Source organism: Orbicella faveolata, unplaced genomic scaffold (genome assembly GCF_042242905.1).
Source record: "Orbicella faveolata isolate gen_17 unplaced genomic scaffold, um_ofav_v1 contig_4, whole genome shotgun sequence".
NCBI classification, from domain to species: domain Eukaryota; kingdom Metazoa; phylum Cnidaria; class Anthozoa; order Scleractinia; family Merulinidae; genus Orbicella; species Orbicella faveolata.
In genome coordinates, this window is record NW_028301569.1 from 10,211,291 (window position 1) to 10,231,951 (window position 20,661).

General features: G+C 39.2%; 1 long non-coding RNA gene across 1 annotated transcript in view; it reads left to right on the top strand.

The window, feature by feature from the left end:
* Positions 1-938: 938 nt before the first annotated feature.
* Positions 939-20,661, top strand: part of LOC149101397 (uncharacterized) — a 41,890-nt gene continuing 22,167 nt past the window's right edge. Inside the window, exon 1 of the long non-coding RNA XR_016203171.1 lies at positions 939-1,642. This is a non-coding gene — a long non-coding RNA (uncharacterized LOC149101397). The remainder of the gene's footprint in view (positions 1,643-20,661) is intronic.

Sequence of the window (20,661 nt, forward strand, 5' to 3'; positions counted from 1 at the left end):
GTACTTACCATTTACATGGGAAAACCGGAAATTCCAGTTGGAAAATCAAATGGTTCGCGCCATTCCATTTGGGAAGCTTCAGAAAATATGGGATGTGATTTGAGGTGATGCTATTTTTCTGATCCTTTTAGTCTCTCTAGCTGATGTGGATATACTTTATAACAATTCCCTCTCCCGCAACGTCAAATTTCATTGTTTCATGTTTATGCCTGAAATTTCCAACCGGATGGTTTTTGTAAATGGTAAGCACCCGGGATTTCGTAAACAACACACTATTCTAAACTTTAAGAATTCTGATACAGTTAGCTCATTCAAAATCGTACCTCATCATACAGTCTCTACAGAATCTACGTCCACAAGTTGTGTGCAGTACGGGCTCTCGAAGCTCTAAATAGCAAATCGCGCATTTGTCGTCGTTTAATTCCTCTGCGGCTGAATTAAATCCACAGATGCTTGAGTCCATATTTTAGAGGTTTTAAATTGGGGCACGAGATTATAATCTCTTGATTGAAACGAATATATACTCCAAGCGGAGCAGTGTACGTAGCTTGAGTTCACGCGAACGTCGAAGCTCGAATAGTTAGCTGCGATGTTGTTTTTGTTATTAAATGTACAAGAAATTAACCGTGACCATAAAGCATCCAATCAGGCTTCTTTCTTCTAAAACTCTACCAATCAGTTGAGAGCCAGACGTTAGAGAATAGAGAATAGAGCATCCTAGGGGATTCCCCGTTAACAAATTTTCTCTGAATTCGATCATGCGAATACAAAAACGTCGCCCAACGATGACAGAAATGCAAATTTTTCTCAAATATTTATTTATTCTGACCCATTTGCTTATTGTGGGTTTTAGTACATGTGGAAATCGTAATTTGGTACTTTTTGTCGGCCAAAGCGTTTAAAAGGTAGATAATTTGAACGAAACCTTTTTGTCGTGACAATTAAACCATCCAATCAGACCTCTTTTTCTGAGAATCTACCAATCAGTTCAGCAAGCTAAAACTAAATCCTAAATCATGTGCTGCCAACTACTGAGCTCATGGCAACCACACTTTTGGATTCCCAGAACTAATCATTTTCCCAGAACTAATCATTTTCCCAGAAATTAATTATAACTTGCGCATTCGAATCGAAAGCGGATGTTTCTACTGGACTAAACAATTTTAATTACGCCTAGACAGATCACCAAATTGGAGCAATTGTCGTGTTTAGTTTTCGTTTCCAGTTATTTTTGCTTTTGGACTGAAATCTTCAACACGAAGAGTGTTTTTCGATAACAGATGAAAGCTGATTTTATCCAGCAAAAGTCTGTGATTCTTCGTGGAATTATTCGTGACCACACATTGATGCCAGCGCCTTCTTACAGCCTCGATTGCTGGTAATATCTGCACGGCTTGTGCTTCGGGCTGCCATTTGTTTTACTATACGGTAGTTAAGTGTTGGTTGTAGACAATTTTCGCACTGATCGTCACATCACATCACGAGCCGCCATTAGCACGAGCGAATTGGCAATGGTCGACGGTGGTTAGTTGTATTCGTTGGAAGGCTTCATCAAAACATGTCGCTTTTCAACTTTGGGAGTTCAGTTTGTACAGCAACAAACTGTGCTCTGGACGAACTGCTGAAGAGGACAAAGTTTCAAGTATGTATTCAATATCTCTAATGATTATGCCATGATATTGAAAGTCTTTATGGTCTCTAAAGTTGTTCTTTTGAAAAGAATTCTCAGCTATGAGTTTGTATACAAGTTATTTTTGGCTTGATCACTCTAGCGACGATCGCCATTTAAATTTAGTTTGATGATTTCATAGTAGTGGAAGTCAGCACTTTGCGGCCAATACTGCACTTGCTAGCTATCGTGTTTTGTAAAACCATCCATCAAACACACCGTGCATGCTCCTACAACTCTATGTTACAAATCTTCAGCTAAAGATTCAGCAAATGTCTTTCCTACAAAGTCAGAATGAAGGCATCACAGTGCGTGACGCCTTAATAAAATTTTGGCGCAAGGATCATTACATTGAAATGCCTCACAACAAGCTGCAACGTCAAAGAGCGTTTTAACAGAATAATTGGGCCGAGATCTAGAGTTGGTTCTTTGCTTTGTTGATACACGATTTGCTTACATTTTGAAAACAGCCTGCCTCATGAAAAAGTGAATCGTAACTTCACGTAAAAGTTTAGAATTACATACTCAATACATCCAACATTAAGAAAATTTGGGTTGTCGATACACGATTTTTCTACATTTTGAAAACAGCCTGCCCATGAAGAGGTGGATACGTCCTTCACGTAAAAGCTTAGAATATCGTAATCAAATTCAATACATCCAACATTTAGGCAAATTAGGTTTATATTTCGTAACTTAAAAATTAAGGTTTACAAAAACCGTACGCAAGTCCGCTTAGGAGTAGTCTAAATAATCAACTTACTATTGCACGATTGATGTAGTATAACAATTTCATTTCCCAGGAGCAAGAGCTAGTTTAGTAACTTTTAACCGCAGCATGCAATCGTATCCTAAACTTATTGATCGTCTGCTTTTTCGTGCGGATCGAATCCGATTGACAGCGGGGCACAAAGCCTAATTTTAATTGGCTTAGACTGGAGGTGCGTTCGGAGGCGCGCTTTATGACAATTTGCAAACAAAATGCAAAACATTACAGGCCAAAGCAAGACCTGTGTAATATACATAATGTGATGAGGATCCCAGCATCAGGTTTTATAGGTTTTTGCAAGTTTTTTTCGCCGAAAAAAAAGAGTTGCGTATCCAGCACTAGTAGCCTTTCTTAGTCCTTATCTACCTCGCGAGTCTTCACACCGTCGGGTTTTGAGCGTCGCGAACATTTCTCTTGATCCCATCGAGCTGGCTCAACTTTCGCAGCTCCGCTTGTGGAGTCCAGGTAATAAGCTGAATTTTACAACACTTTAACCGAGCTTTTAAGCCTTATCAACAAGTGACTACCCACCACCCACCACCCCCCCCCCCCCCCCGCTCCAAAACTCTGAATTGGTACAACAAAACTTCAAAATTATGAAGACGCTTTCAGAATTGAATATTCTAGCGCTACCGAGGTCTACCGAGGCCTTAAAAAAAAAACATGAAATCGAATAAAAAAGGCAATATTAACTCGAGGAACAAAACGCTCGAGCACTTACGGTATCATATACAATGGAATCAGAATTTCGCTGATTGCAAACTAATGAAAATTTATACAGTTAACTCACATACACACCTCATGATACAGCCTCTACAATGTCGAAAATCGGTTACAATTGCATCTTGAAGCTCCGAACAGCAAATAACACATCTGTTTTCACTAAATTCCATTGTAATTGAATAAAATCCACGGATAGAGAAAAGTGTTCCGCTTTAGGGGTAAATACTTCAGAACAGGTTTTGAATAAAAAGGGAAATAATCCACCGAACCGCTATGTGCATGTGGACCATCTGTAAATCTCGCCCACGTCTTGACCACGTCGTTATATATACCTAATGAAACGTCCTGTCTTTTCCTTGGCCTTTTGTACGCTTGTGTATCACGTGATTTTTGCTTCGCAGCCGGACGCGGTTCCTTGCCCGTGCTAACCAAACACTCCCAAAATGTATTTTTAGAGAGCCAATCGAAAGCGGGTGTATTTTGTGACGTTACTTTACAAAACAACTTTAATTAGGTCCAGACAGATCATCACATTGTTTCAATGCATCGCGGCGTTGTCGAATTCAGTTCCCAGTTATTTCTTCTTCCCCAAACTTCAACAAGTGTTCTTCGACCAAAAATGAAAGCTCCATCTTTCCGGCAAACCTCCGTGATTCTTCGTGTAATCATTGATGACCATTGACGCCAGCGCCTTTCTATCAAGCATCTTTAACAACCGTGATCGCTGATATTATGTGCATGGCTAGGAACCCCCAACTAGCAGATGTTTTATACGGGACTAACTTTTGAAGTATTCGTTGTCGACAACTGTGGCATTGATCGTTGCAGTTTAAAAAGAATAGTTAACGTTTTCGCATTTGTGAGCGGCATCACTAGTCGCCATTAATACGAGCGATGTGACAAAGGTCGATCATGGACGGTTGAATACGCTTGTCAGTGATTCGATCGAAGGCTTCATCAAAATATTTCGTTTTTCTACTTTGGGGGTTTTCACAGCAACAAACAACGCTCTGGTACAACTTCTGAAGAGGACAAAGATTCAAGTATGTATTTCCATGCTTTTTAATGACTACAACATGATATTAAATGTTTTAAGCTGATGTACTCTGAATAGTACTTTTTAAGAGACGTTAGTGACAAGTTTGTAGACGGATGTTTTTAGCTGAGTGCTCGAACAACTTCATGTTGCATATCTGCAGCTAGAAGCAATTGCGCTCCTGTAACAACGGAATGAATACCTTTCATTGTGCAACGCTTCCCCCTGATAAATTTTCATTGCAAGCAAAACTGTTGAAATACACCATTTCAAACTGATTTTGGAAGTAATAAGCTGCAAGTTGCATGAAATTTTAGCAGAATTATTCTGTGAAGAGATATTCAAATCCATGTCGTTTTTTCTCTCTCTCTCTCTCTCTCTCTCTCTCTCTCTCTCTGTTTAACATTTTGAACTGACTGCAGCCCGCACTATCAATGGGGCACTTATTCCCTCGCGTAAAATACTCGCTGGAGGCTTCAATAAGTCTTCCCGTCGAAGGTCTTTAATAATTTCGACTCTCAATAAGCATCAAGATGATGTTGATTTTATAGTATGCTCGATCTCGGGAAATTCTTCAACTACAAAACTTCTGGTATTTACAAACAAACAGAGAGCCGTGGCTTCAGTGTTCGCTGTTATGGCTCTGGTGGTATCCACAGAACCTGTAGCCAAGCAACTCGTTTTGAATCAATTCTAGCAAAACAAGAAACAACAAATACAACAGTCGTGGTTGGGACTTAAGATACGCTTTGAACATTGTTTAGTTAAGCGAAAGTGGTGAACTTTCATTGCAACAGCTGAAACAAAAATGTCCCTTCGAGGTAACTTTCGCCCCAAGCTTGCGACTCGTCAGTGTTTGATTTGATGATATGTATTAGTTTTACGTGGTTTTGTTTTTTAATTTTGTCTATTTGAAGTTTGTAGGTCTACGGATTTTGTCAAGCATTTGTGGTTTCCTTGTTACTTCTCCTTGTGTTCTCTCTCAGAAAAATTAAAGGGATCAAACTAATTTAGCTATTCCGTTGACTGGGTTCTCTTCGGAGAGAACTCGTAAATTGTTCTTTATATGCAAACGTGCTGTATCAAGATTTTGAATCTGAACTAAGGGAGAGATACATTTTCGAATATTCCTTGCCGTCTGAATGATATGCACTAGTAGCAACTCTCGCTCAAACTAAATACTGCATTGTCAATCTAGGTCACATCGAGAACGATGGTGGCCTTTTTAAGATCGAGACTGGTATTTAACTAACTTTTGATACCTTTCAAATTTAAAGCTTAAGTCTAACTTTAGTTGAATTTACGAGTCAGATCGGTGTAGGATAAATTCAAGTTTCAGGAGCAGTTTCGATTGTCCGACTAGTTTTTGTTGACATGAACATTTTCAAACTCTCATAATGATAGGAGAAAGGTGAAGTTGTCTGCAATTTCACCTCCAATTCGCCATCTGCCGCTTCGACCGGTTAGGACTGTCTGCTAGTTGGAATTGGACTATACGTAGTTCTGTAATCGATTTCCTATACTGGCTCTTGCAAATCCATTTAAGTACATTCAAAGCTATTAAATCTGCTGTGAAATGACACTCTCGAAAGTTGGCAGGATGAGTGCTGTTCGATGCTTCTTTAGACTTGAAACGGCTAACCTCGATTGAAACTTTAGATAGACGACTTTAAGACTGACATTTTCCGCAACATTCTCTGAACCAGTGATTCTTACGAATACTATATTTTGACATTATAATTATGTGTCAATCGTCATGTACACCTAGCATACTTATTTAGTACTCCAAGAGTCGGCAATGATGTACAATAATAATGCCCGTCACTGAACATATTCAACTGAAATATGTATTTTTGCAGTTTATGTTTTACATGATTTTTGTTCGATTTTTTGATTTCCTGAATTCGCCAACCAAAGCATCTCCTTATTTGAAATTTACCAGTTGAGTGCACAGAACTCAAAATTGGTCAGTCAAATTTGAAGTGGCATCATATTCTTTAAAGAATTTAAAGGAGCATTCCGGTGCCAAAGAAAATATTTCCAAGTTTGATCTAGTATCACAGTCTCATTTCTCACGGGCAAGAGTCACAATTCAGTAACGTTTAGAATTTACAGCAATATTTCCAGTATGTAATTTGCTGGCCGAAATGACCGGCAGCCGGTCAAGGTTTTCAAATCACTAAATGACCGGCAGTCTGATATTTTTCTCAGATTTTAAGAAATCGAAGGAACCCATCCAATTCAAACTATCATATGTCGATTAAGAATTGCCAAGCGATCCAGAAGAGCTGTATAGATCGCAAGACTAACGCTTGGTTTACCGGCTCGGCTCAGAGAGCGAGACCATGGTTTGTGACACTTAGGATTTTTTTGGGTCGACTGCCGGTCACGGTTTTCAAATCACTAAATGACCGGCAGGCTGATATTTTTCTCAAACTTTAAGGAATCGAAGGAACCCAAATTTTGGCTTATGTGCATGCCCGGAATTGAAATTTTGCTCAATTTTGTACCTAATCCTCGAAAAATCTCTCCTTTTGGTAAAAAAAAGCTTTCTTAGCAAGACTTAGGCTTATTTAGCGTCATGGCAGCCAAAAAACCTGACTAAACGGTTAAAAACGGTATTTTTTGGCGGAAATTTAGTATTCAAGGGGTTAATTGTTCTTTTTGTTTTTTTTAATGGAGGTATGTTAGGAAGTATATCAACAGTCTTGACGAATAGGAATAAATTACGGACAAAAATTAAAATATTTTTGCGTACTTAGACTTGCAAGTATAGAAATGTCCACGACATTTAAAACTCGAGCACGAAGAGCGCGATCGCGCGAGGAAGAGGACCACAAGGCAGGACCACGGATAAACGCTAAAACAGCAAAGTGCCGAAATTGACGCGATAGTGCCGAAATTGACGTGATCGTGCTGTCGTCACGTTACCATAAGCAGCAAACCAAGTCACACAAATTTCAAACCGGCAAACTGAGATATTACAGATATGCGTCAACGTTAAAAGCATGTCACACGTTTTCAAGCCAAAACACTTGCGAAAACCTATGACAGCAGTCTCAGCCAAATGCTCAAAATTATGCAGCAACGACGGTGAAAAAACGAGTAAGAAAAAGATGGCTTAAGTGATCGGTAATTCGAAATTGGAATTTTGTCGACACCAAATTAATCAAAAGTTTGCCTTGGTTTTGAAAAATGAATATTCGAACTCTACATGACTTTCAGTCAAGAAAGAAAATGAAGTCAAAATGGAATCGGAACTTCGTAAATAACACACTATTCTAGACTCATTCAAAATCGTACCTCATCATACATTCTCTGCAGAATCCATAAGTTGTCTGCGCTAGGGGCTCTCGAAGCTCTAAATAACAAATAGCGCATTTGTCGTCGCTTGATTCCTCTGCGGCTGAATTAAATCCGCGGATGCTTGAAGCTCCGTTCCTGTAGGAGTCCATATCGGAGGTTTAAAATTAAAGGGAATATATCATCCGAACGGAGTAGCATACGTAGCGCCAGTTTAGGGAGGGGTGAAAGTTTTGCCCACGTGACCATCGGTCATGGTATAGTAACCATCCAACCACACTGCGTGAATTTACATACGATACGCCGCGATTTCAATTTTCATCATAAAGTTCTCAACTGTATGTGTGTCACCCGTCAAGCACGAGATCCTAACGGGACAAAGAATGTGTGCAACAGTAAGTCTTTTGACCAGAGTGATCCATGAAAGGTCGCAAGCGAATCGAAATCGGTGTATTTTGTCGAGTTACTTAACAAAACAAAACAATTTTAAATAGGCCTATACAGATCATCAAATTGCGGCAAGTGTCGCATTTACTTTCCAGTTATTTGTTCTTTTGGAAATCTTCAACATAAAGAGTGTTTTTCGACAGCAGATGAAAGTTGGCTTTATCCAGCAGCGTCTGTGATTCTTCGTGAAATTATTCGTGACCATGGATTGATGCCAGCGCCTTCTTACAGCCTCGACCGCTGGTGATATATGCATGGCTTGGGCTTCGGGCTGCCAGTTGTTTTATACGACTGCCTTTTAAAGTGTTGGTTGTAGACAATTTTCGCACTGATCGTCACAGGAACAAAGGAATAGTGAACGTTTTTCCATTTGTAAGCGACACCATGAGCCGGCATTAATACGAGCGAAGTGGTACTAGTCCACGGTGGTTTATTGTTGTACTCAATGGAAGGCTTTATCAAAACACTTCACTTTTCTACTTTGGCCTTTGGCTATGGAAGAACTGCTGAAGTGAACAAAGTTTCAAGTATGTATTCAATATCTCTACTGATTATGCCATGATATTGGAAGTCTTTATGGTATCTAAAGTTGTTCCTTTGAAAAGAATCCTCAGCTATCAGTTTGTATAATAGTTATTTTTGGCTTGATCACTCTAGCGACGATCGCCATTTTAGTTTGATGATTTCATAGTAGTGGCAGGCAGCACTTTGCGGCTAATACTTACTTGCTAGGAATCGTGTTTGGTAAAACCATCCATCAAACACACTGCGCATGCTCTTACAACTCTATGTTACAAATATTCTGCAAGAGGTTCGGCAAATTTCTTTCCTACAAGGTCACAATGAAGGCATCACAGTGTGTGACGCCTTAATAAAATTTCGGCGTAAAGATAATTGTTGAAATGCTTCATAATAAAATGCAACGTTGCAGGGTGTTTTTACAGAATAATTATTCAGCGGAGAGTTGGCTCTTTACTTTGTCGATGCACGATTTGCTTGCGTTTTGAAAACAGCCTGCCCCATGAGAAGGTGAATTATTCCTTCACGTAAAAGCTTAGAATGTTGTCAACAAATTACATATTCAATGTATATCCAACATTAAGAAAATTTGGGTTTGTTTCGTAACATGAAAATTAAAGTCTGAACGTACAACGTAAGTCCGCTTAGGAGTAACCTAAATAATCAACGGAATAAAGATCAGTCAATAATTTCTGGTAGTTTATGTCTTAAAATCTTGCCAATTGAGTTCAAATCACAAGTTTTAGTCTAATTGCTCTCTGACTAAGTATCAAAAAAAGTATTTTCTTTATGTTTGTCATTGAGTTCGCTTCACGAAGAACATAAACTTTCCAACATTCCAGTCAGTTTAGTTTACAGGATCTTAGTTCGAGTTTTAGATTCCCTGAATCCGAAAGGAACCCTAATTTACGTCTTCTAATTTGAAGTCAACTTTTAGAGTGCACTGAATTCAGAACTGGTCAGTAACATCTGCATTATTGAGGTGATTTTCTTTTAACTATAGGCATTGTAGTAATACTGGAATCGTGGCTATCTAGGTAAAAGCCCAAAGAGTACGTTTGTTCATACTACTCCTCAACGAACTCAAAGCCGTAGAACATTCCGGTGTCAAAGAAAATAATTCCAAGATTAATTTACGATCAAACTCTCATTTACCACGGAACAGACACAGAGAGAGAGTTCAGTAACGTTTAGAATCACGATTAACTGCAATATATCTCTGTAATCCCAGTACGTAATTGAATACTGATTGTGTGCGTACTCGTGTGGATCGAATCACATTGACAGCGGGACACAGAGCCCGATTTTAATTGGCTTATACTGGAGGTGTGTTCGGGGCCGACGGCGGTTTTGTATTATGTTGCAAAATTATTATTTAAATTGCTGGTCGAGTCTCGTAACCTGCGAACACAGACCGATTTCCGGCTTTTGCCTGTCTGAGGATAACAAATCTCGAAAAGCTCATTCACTCCCACAAGTGAAATACTGTATTGTCAATCTAAGTCATATCGAGAACGATCTTGGCATTTTTAAGATGGAGACTGGTATGTAACTAACTTTTGATACCTTTCAAATTTCAAGCTTAAGTCTAATTTTAGTTGAATTTACGAGTCAGATCGGTACAGGATAAATTCAAGTTTCAGGAGCAGTTTCGATTGTTTGACATAAACATTTTCTCTCATAACGATAGGAGAAAGGAGAAGTTGTCTGCAAATTCACCTCCAATTCACCATCTGCCACTTCGACCGGTTAGGACTGTCTGCTGGTTGGAATTTATCAGAATTGGTAAGAATTGGACCGTACGTAGTTCTGTAATAGATTTCCCTCACCGGCTCCTACAAATCTTTTTAAGGACATTCAAAGCTATTACATCTGCTGTGAAATAGCACTCTCGAAAGTTGGCAGGATGAGAGTGCTATTCGATGCTTCTTTAGAGTTGAAATGCTAACCTCATTTGAAACTTGAGATAGACGACTTTAAGACTGACATTTTACTCAAAATTCTCTGAACCAGTGATTCTTACAAATATTATATTTCGACATTTCAATTATGCGTCAATCGTCTCGTACAGCTTTAAAGCAAACTTAGTCAGTGTTCCAAGAGTGGGCAATGATTTACGATAATAATGCAATCAGTGAACATATTCAGCTGGAATATGTATTTTTGCAGTTTATGTTTTACATGATTTTGTTTCGATTTTTTGATTTCCTGAATTCGCCAACCGAAACATATTCCTTATTTGAGGTTTACTAGTAGAGTGCACAGAATTCAGAATTGGTCAGTCAAATTTAAAGTGGCATCATATTCTTTAAAGAAATTAAAGAACATTTCTGGTGCCAAAGAAAATATTTCCAAGTTTGATTTAGTATCACAGTCTCATTTCCCACGGGCGAGAGTCACAATTCAGTAACGTTTAGAATTTACAGCAATATGTCCGGTATGTAATTTGCTTATTGGTGTGGATCGGATCAGATCACAGCAGGACACAGAACCCGAACTTAACTGTGTTTTTTTTACTGGAGGTGTGTTAGGAGGTGTATCAACAGTCTGACGAATAGGAATAAATTGCCGACAAAATCAAAATATTTTTGCGTACTCAGACTTGCAAATCGAGCTGCGACATTTAAAACTCGAGTGCGAAGAAAACGATCGCTCGAGGAATACATACATACATACATAAACTTTATTTCTATTCGGATTTTTAAATAGTACTGTTGCGCTAGTATCTCCGAAAATACTTAATCATAAAATAGAAAAACTAAGTACATTTAAGTACATTTAAATGAAATTATATAAAAACTAATTTACAATGTCGGATCGTCTATTTGTTCTTAAATTCTTTGAGTTTGTGACTACAACAGCAAAGTGCCGAAATCGATGCTGCGATCATGTTGTCGTGTCGCGTTCTCATAAACAGCAAACCAATTCACACAAATTTCAAACTGGCGAACTGAAATATTACAATCGGATATGCGTCACGGCTAACTTGCGAAAACCAAAATGACAGCAGTCTCAGCCAAATGCTTAAAATTATGCAGTAACGACGGTGAAAAAACGAGTAAGAAAAAGATGGCTTAAGTGATCGGTAGTTCAAAATTGGAATTTTGTCCACACCAAATTAATCAAAAGTTTGCCTTGGTTTTGAAAATGAATATTCAAACTCTACATGACTTTCTATACTAACGTAAAATCGAATTTAAAACAAGTCAAGAAAGTAAATGAAGTCAAAAGAAATCGGAACTTCGTAAATAACACACTATTCTAAACTCATTCAAAATCGTACCTCATCATACAGTCTCTACAGAATCTATGTCCACAAGTTGACTGCACTAAGGGCTCTCGAAGCTCTAAATAGCAAATAGCGCATTTGTCGTCGCTTAATTCCTCTGCGGCTGAATTTAATCCGCGGATGCTTGAAGCTCCGTTCCTGTAGGAGTCCATATCGGAGGTTTAAAATTAAAGGGAATATGTCCTCCAAACGGAGCAGCGTACGTAATGCTAGTTCACTCAACGAGGCCGGCGTCTTATAAGTGGAAATTCCGTGAAAGTTTTGCTATTAATTGTCAGCTCACGTGACCATCGGTCATGGTAACCATCCAATCAAGCCTCTCTTCACGAGAATTTACATACGATACGCGTCGCAGCGATTCCAATTTCTTCAATAAAATCTTTTGGAATACGGACCAGTGTCTCAAACGTTCACACGCGGCAAAGCACGTGTGCAAGTCGTTTGACAATTGATGAAAGGTGGCAGCGAATCGAATCGAATCGGTGACGTAGTTTATGGAGTTGCTTGACAAAACAATTTTAAATAGGCCTAGACAGATCATTGTCGCATTTACTTTCCAGTTATTTGTTCTTTTGGAAATCTTCAACATGAGGAGTGTTTTTCGACAACAGATGAAAGTTGACTTTAATCCAGCAGAAGTCTGTGATTCTTCGTGGAATTATTAGGGACCTTGTATTGCTACCAGCGCCTTCTTACAGCCTCGACAGCTGGTAATTTGTGCATAACTTGAGCTTCGGGCTGCAAGTTGTTTTATACGACTACCTTCTGAAGTGTTGGTTGTAAACAATTTTCGCACTGATTGTCGCAGTAACAAACTGGGGAATAGTGAACGGTTTTCCATTTGTCAGCGACACCACGAGCCGCCATTAACACGAACAAAGTGGCCAAGGTCCACGGTGGTTTATAGCTGTATTCGATGGAAGACTTTATCAAAACATTTCGTTTTTCTACTTTGGCTATGGAAGAACTGCTGAAGTGAACAAAGTTTCAAGTATGTATGCAATATCTCTACTGATTATGCCATGATATTGAGTCTTTATGGTATATAAAGTTGTTCCTTTGAAAAGAATTGGCCCAGCTATCAGTTTGCATACGAGTTATTTTTGGCTTGAACACTCTAGCGACGATCACCATTTAAATTTAGTTTAATGATTACATAGCAATGGCAGGCAGCACTTTGCGGCCAATACTTACTTGCTAGGAATCATGTTTGGTAAAACCATCCATCAAACACACCATGCATGCCCCTACAACTCTATGTTACAAATCTTCAGCTAGGGATTCAGCAAATTTCATTCCCACAAGATCAGAATGAAGGCATCACAGTGCGCTACGCCTTAATAAAATTTCGGCGTAAAGATAATTGTTGAAATGCTTCATAATAAGCTGCAAAGTTGCAGGGTGTTTTTACAGGATAATTATTCAGCGAAGGGTTGGTTCTTTGCTTTGTCGATGCACGATTTGCTTGCATTTTGAAAATAGCCTGCCCTATGAAGAGGTGAATTATTCCTTCTCGTAAAAGCTTAGAATGTTGTAAGCAAATTACATATTCAATATATACATGTATCCAACATTAGGAAAATTTGGGTTTGTTTCGTAACATGAAAATTAAGGTCTGAACGTACAACGCAAGTCCGCTTAGGAATAATCTAAATAATCAACGGAATAAAGATCAGTCAATAATTACTGATAGCTTATGTCTTAGGATCTTGCTAATTAAGTTTTAGTCACAAGTTTTAGTGTAATTGTTTTCTGACTGAGCACCAAAACAAAGTATTTTCTTTATGTTTGTCATTGAGTTCGCTTCACGAAGAACATAAATTTTCCAACATTCCAGTCAATTTAGTTTACAGGATCTTAGTTCGAGTTTTAGATTCCCTGAATCCGAAAGGAACCCTAATTTACATCTTCTAATTTGAAGTCAACTTTTAGAGTGCACTGAACTCAGAACTGGTCAGTAACATCTGAATCATTGAAATGATTTTTTTTTAACTATAGGCATTGTGGTGATACCTGAAATCATGGCTATGTAGGTGAAAGTCCAAAAGAGTAAGTTTGTTCATACTACTCTTCAAAGAACTCAAAGCCGTAGAACATTCCGGTGTCAAAGAAAATAATTCCAATATTGATTTACTATCAAAACCTCATTTTCCACGAAAGAGACAGAGAGAGAGAGAGTTCAGAAACGTTTAGAATCATGATTGACAGCAATATATCTCTGCAATCACATCTCTATAATTGTCTCAGTTGATTGTGTGCTTATTCAGATTGGCAGTCGGACACAGAGCCCGCTTTTCATTGGCTTACACTGGAGGCCGGGTGTTTGTAGGCGGCGGTTTTGCATTAATTTGCAAATAAAAATTCTCTTACTGGTGAGTTTCTTAGCCTGCAAACACAGACGGATTTCCTGCTTTTGCCCGTCGTAGGATAACAAATCTTGAATATTCGGTTGAAGTGTTGTAACATTTAGCTCATCACCTAAGCTTCCCACAAGTGGAGCTGGGAAAGCCGAGCTCGGAACGTACAAGAGAAATATCGACAACGCTCAAAACCCTGGAACGAAGTAACACTGAGGTAATCATGAGATTGACATCACATAAACAGCAATCCTAGTTTCAAACATTTTGCACAAAAGACGCATTATAACCTGCCTCGTTTTCTCTTGAAGTGAAATATTACGGATATATCAGTAGATTTGAAAACAGACTGCGAATAACAACGCGAATTACATTGTCTCAAATTATTACAAAAAGCTACACATGAAAAGCTTAGACCAATAATTTTTACAACAGTGTGAATGAATTGTATCAGATTTCCGTTAATATTTCCACGGCTTTTTTGCTTGTTGACTGGTCGATGCCCTTGGTCGATGCTAACATTTGCTGCCAAATGATCAAGTTAGTTGAAAATACAATCTCAAAGTTAAATCTTTGCATTCTTTGTACCAAACAGGCAACTCTCTCTCTCTGATTTCGTAGGATTTTTTTCCGGCTTGATGCTCAGACATATAAATATAAAATACCCACTGTAATGATAGTCCACTTTGACATTGAACAATGATCCTGCTCGCTGCTTCTAGTGAACTTAGATTTTTACTAACTTTTTTAAGTTCCAGTTTTGTGTCAGTCATGCTCCAAGAGTCAGATCAAACTCAGTGAACATGAGATCAACAAATTCAGCAAGAATATGCTTTTTCACAGTTTAGGGACCGTTCATTTTTTATGAGGTAGGGGGGGCTGGTGGGATTTGGGGGGAGGGTCATGCAAAAAAAAATGGCTTTCGAGGGGGGGCCATCCCAAAAAAATTAAGGGAAAAAGGGGGGGTCACGTGAAATATTTTAGTAAAACTTTAAAATGGCATAATGTTTGAATATCAAATTTATTACAAACTTTCCTTCTGCTTTAAAAAAACGTTTGGCGACAAAAAGCATTTGTAGCTACTGAAAAGAAGTATTTAACACTGTTATTTTCGAATGCAACTTTCACTGGCACTCATCTTCATCTTCGCTGTCGTCGAGTTCTTCGTCGCCGCTTGTGTTGCTATGGGAGTCTCTTTCACCGATGCTGCAAGAAGCAGCAATGCTTTCCGTCAGAGTGTACTCTTCAGGGTACATGAAGGTGTAAACATAATCTCTGACTTCCTGCTCAAGGTTGGTGGTGATTCTGCTTCTTGCAGCATTGGTGAAATAATTCCCTTCCAAGAGCTGTGCGATGTATGGCCCATCTCTTCTAAATAACGACGTGGCAACATCCTCAACTTTAATACACTCTTCCGGGACGGCCGTTCTAGGAGGGTACATTTGATCTGTTTTACATTAAAACTGTGGGCATTCATCAATTCAGACGAGGGAGATGCCAATGAGAGACCAAATACCACACGCTCAGGGCGAGCCATAACTAGGAGATCCGAAATTGACTTCTCTTTCTTTTGATTTGTTTTTCAAATAACAGCTCTCTGTAGTATAGGGATTGTAAATATTGTCTTCACAGTGAGCACAAAACGTGAAGTAGGGGGATAATAGAGAAATATTAAAAAAGTTGAAATCTAAATATTGTTTGTTCAATTTTTTTTTTTGGGGGGGGGGTCATCCCAAAAAATGACCGCTATAAGGGGGGGCCATGTGAAAAAATTGGTAAGCTGAGGGGGGGTCATGCGATTTTTAAATGGTGCTTCCCAAATCCCACCAGCCCCCCCTCACTCATAAAAAATGAACGGTCCCTTATGCTTTAGTAACGCTTCAGTGCAGTGACTTACGGGAACCAGAGAAATGCCCGCGGCATTTGACACTCGTATGCGGAGAATGCGAGGAACAATGATAACCACAACGACAACCATACTGATAACCATCACCACAATTGCTCTGCGCCGAAATCGATGCTGCGATCATGTTGTCGTGTCGCGCTTCCATAAACAGCAAACCAAGTCACACAAATTTCAAACCGGCAAACTGAGATACTACTGATATGCGTCACGAATAATAAGCCATGTCGAACGTTTTTGAAGCCAAAAGACTTGCGACAATCTATGTGACAGCAGTCGCAGCCAAATGCTCAAAATTATACAGTAGCGAAGGTGAAAAAACGAGTAAGAAAAAGATGGCTTACGGGATCGATAGTCCGAAATTGGAATTTAGCCGACACCAAACTAATCAAACGTTTTACTCGATTCACTAAATAAACGACACACGATACACGACGCACGACAAAGTTTATATACTAACGTAAAATCAAATTTAAAAAAGTCAAGAAAGAAAATGAAGAAAATGTGGAATCGGAATTTCGTACACAACACAGTATTTTTAGCTTTAAATTCTGATACAGTTAGCTCAATCAAAATCGTACCTCATCATACAGTCTCTACAGAATCTGTGTCCACAAGTTGTCTGCAGTACAGGCCCTCGAAACTCTAAGTAGCAAATAACGCATTTGCCGTCGTTTAATTCCTCTGCGGCTGAATTAAATCCACGGTTGCTGGGAGGTGTTTTCTTGTGGGAGTCCATATTTTAGAGGTTTTAAATTGAAGGGAATATATCCTCCAAGCGGAGCAGCGTTCGCAGCTTTAGTTCACGCGAACGTCAGGCTGGAGCATCGCGCCTCGAGTATTTAGCTTTGACGTTGTTTTTCCTATTGGTTAATCATTGATTATGATCACTCAAGCAGGAAACGTTTTCAAAAGAACTGCCAATCACCACCCTGGATGCCACATGTTTATTGTCGGGGTTTCCGTTTTGTAGGCAAAGCAGAATATATCGCAGACAGTTAAAGGTGTGTCCGTTCGTCCGTCCACACCTTTATGCAGATGATCCGGGGGGGTACTCCCTTGTATGAGCTATGTAGGTATGTGCGGCCCCAAAGTATATGGTTTTTCAGCCGTTTTGGTCATAAATAGGGTATCGGTTTTAGCCTATTTTGGCCATTTTGGTCATAAATAGGGTATGGTTTTTGCACTCTAGCCTTGATATGGGTATGTTTTTAAGAAGCCCCTTTTTTATCATTATCAAATTAACAAAAGCCCTTCACAAATTATGTTTACGGTAATTTAACATTGGTCTGAACTAGGGAACTTATTGTAAGGCAGGTCTGAAACAGGGTTTTAATTTAATGGTTAGGTCATAAATAGGGTATCGAATATTTGGTCAGGCCATAAATAGGGTAGGGAATATCGCAGATTTTGGTCATAAATAGGGTAAGGGTTTTGAGAAGCGGGCCGCACACTCCTACCCAACTTTTCTGGGAGTACCCCCGCGCCCCCGGGGATGTGATGGACAAAGACGTGTCATGAGGGTCGATCCGCACTAGCAACAAGTCTGTTTTGATAAGGCGCAATGATTGACAGAATTTGCCAATCAAGTCACATCGCTAGCCCGGACGTAATGTCGCATCGCGGCGAAATTTTGCTGCGGCGAGCAAACTTCAAACTTCCGTCGGCCTGCCTCTGGGGCACGCCAATGAGCGACGAAGCAAGTTAAAATAACAACTTTTGTTTTGATAAGAACTGAATGTCAAATAATGCATTAAAGTGGAACATAAAATAGGAGATAATATTACGCTGTCGCGCGTAAAGTAGCACACAATGGCGCACGGAAATTTTCCCTTCCACTTTGGAGGCGATTTTTACCCTTCCAGAAGCGGTTTTAAAGACCCAAACCAAAGCCCGATGCAGCCATATTATCATCCTTATTCATTAACTCCATCCCAAGTCCATTATGGGCTAGTCTCCTCCGCAGCCGTTTTTTGGGATGTCACGCAACGCTCCCCCCAAAGAAACGGCTGCTCACATCCAAACCAGGCGGTGTTGGACACGACTCGCAAAGCATGCCGGGAGAAATTTTCCCTGAAGCTCATTTTCATCTGATCGCTGAACTGCAAACATCTCCGCGCGCTGATGGTGATGTGGAAATATAACTTATAGGAGGTTCGCTCGCATCCGATGCTGAAAGAAATCTGGAATGATATCCACATGAAATGTTCCGCACGCCAAGTAATAGCTGTAGATGACTTCTGGTCGATTTACAAAGCCACCATTTTCAGTGCTAAACAGTTGATTTTAGGAATCGAAGCTTCGTGGTTCGTCGAATCTTCACGGTTGAAAGATAAATTATTTCCGTTTCTGGTCTCTTCGAATTCGATCTTAACTTGCCGGAATTGAACCTACCTTCGGCACTATCCTTCTTAGATATCTCGACTTGTGTGTGAAGTGTATCAGTGTATCGCTGGCCAACAACATGGTTGTTGACAGATATTATGTTTTCGTTCGACGATAAGAGAGCTGAGAAGTAAAACCTCGAAGAAAAGGGTTGAATAATTCGAAATCAAAGCAATGTTTTGTCCTTGAAAACTTGTGTAAAGCTTGATTAATCGAGTTTCGCCCGCTGTAATTCCTGATTAACCAAAAGGAATCATAAATAACTTGCTAATGAGCTATGGCTCTTTCAAAATAACAAAAATGATTTGCAATAAATGGAATTAAAAAACTAGAAGCTTAATGGGAGAAGTAGGGTATGTTTTGCTTTAATGTAAGTGGTAAAAAATAATTGTATTCGTCCCCTGTACCAGATCACACTTCCAGCAAATTCTTGTTCAACTTACAAATCCAAGATTAAATATGTACTGTCTGGATCTATTTTGTAGGCAATGGGATAACACAATTTTGGTCTTGTTCAACTAGCTCCTTGAATGTGTTTAAAGTAAAAGGTCTCCAAATGACTTTGCCTCAGACATTGCCACTGTCAATATCCATGTTCAAACTGATGAGTTAACAATAAAGATTAGCGAAAAAACTGAGCAACGACGTTTCGGTGTCATCCCTAAACTGATCTTTTCTAACCTCAAGTACTCAGATTCTCTTGTGAACTCCACCATCACCCGTTTCGTTAATTCAGTGATGTCACCAGACACAAGATCGACGCCTCCAACAGAGAATATCTACCGCATTGTCCTGCCTTTTAAAGACCAGAAATCAGCGGACATAGTAAAGAAACATCTCTCGGACTTGAGTAATAAACTTGATCACAAACTACAGCCGGTGTTCAGAAGCCGTAAAATTGGCGATGATCTCAAAGTACAAGAGCCAAAACCACCTTTGATCAATCAACAGTGCGTTGTTTATAACTATATATGTGATCTGTGTGATGCAGAATACGTCGGTTACACTAGCCGTCATCTTTACTAGCGCATTGAGGAACACCGATTTACCGCCATCGGAAAACACCTTCAAAATGAACACCGAGTTGATACAGTTGGTGACCTGATTAACAACTTTAAGATCCTAAAGAAATGTCAGGGAAAGTTCGATTGCTTGATCCACGAAATGTTGTGGATTCGCAAGAAGAAACCGAGCCTTAACACACAGTCAGACTCCATTCGCGCAAAAGTATTTGTTTAGGCTTTGAACAGACACTGAACTCATTACCAGTGTTTGACACCTCATTGGAATGAACATGAACATTGAACAGCTATCTTAATCTTAATTTATTCAATTTCGCACCTCTACCATTGGTATAAATTAGTTTACTTTTCGCACAAATATATTTTTTAACTTGAAAATGGTGCCAGGATGACACCGAAACGTCGTTGCTCAGTTTTTTCGTTAATCTTTATTGTTAACTGTATTTCCAAATTTAATCTTACAAACTGATGAGAGTTTGAGATTTCTCTTCGCCTAGTGCTTAGGTGTTGGATGTAACTTGTATCTACTCCAAGTGTCCATTCCTGGGTTCACAGTACATGTGAGGCCATGTCAAAGGGAAATCAGGCTCAATGGAAAGAAAGCTTGGTTGAGTCACATGAAATGAATGCTTTAGACAAATAATATACCTCGTGCTATTTAAAGTGGTTGCAGCTAAGAATGCAGATGGGAGATGTGAAAAAAAAAAACTGACTTACATTTACTTGCAAATAATAATTCAATTCCAAAGTATGCTTTTTAAACTGAATATTTGCAAGGTACTGACAAGCACAACAAAAAAACCAGCAAAATAGCACGAAAACCATATTCTGGAAACAGCAGCCAACATTAAGTTCACTTACAAATTAGTAAACTGGAAGACTGTGAATGATAGGCACAGTCAATTAGCAATGACTGAATTGCTCATGGTCCTGTGCCTTCATTGCATGTCCTCATATCACAACTCTGCTGAAGTTTAAGGTTCAATGTAACTTGTGTAAACTAAAGGGAGCTTCTTACCCAGAACAGTGCTATGCAGGTTATTTGCTATATCTATCAGTTTAAAATTTATTATTTACTGCAAGTCCTGTGGTCAACAACACAGTGATCATGTACCGATATTAACATTTCCAACATTGGCTGTTAAATATTTTGCCAAAAACAGTCTCCACAGCACTTCCTCCTGTTGACTCGTAATGACTGTGACCAACTGAATTCAGAATAATCTAGCATGTAGCTGT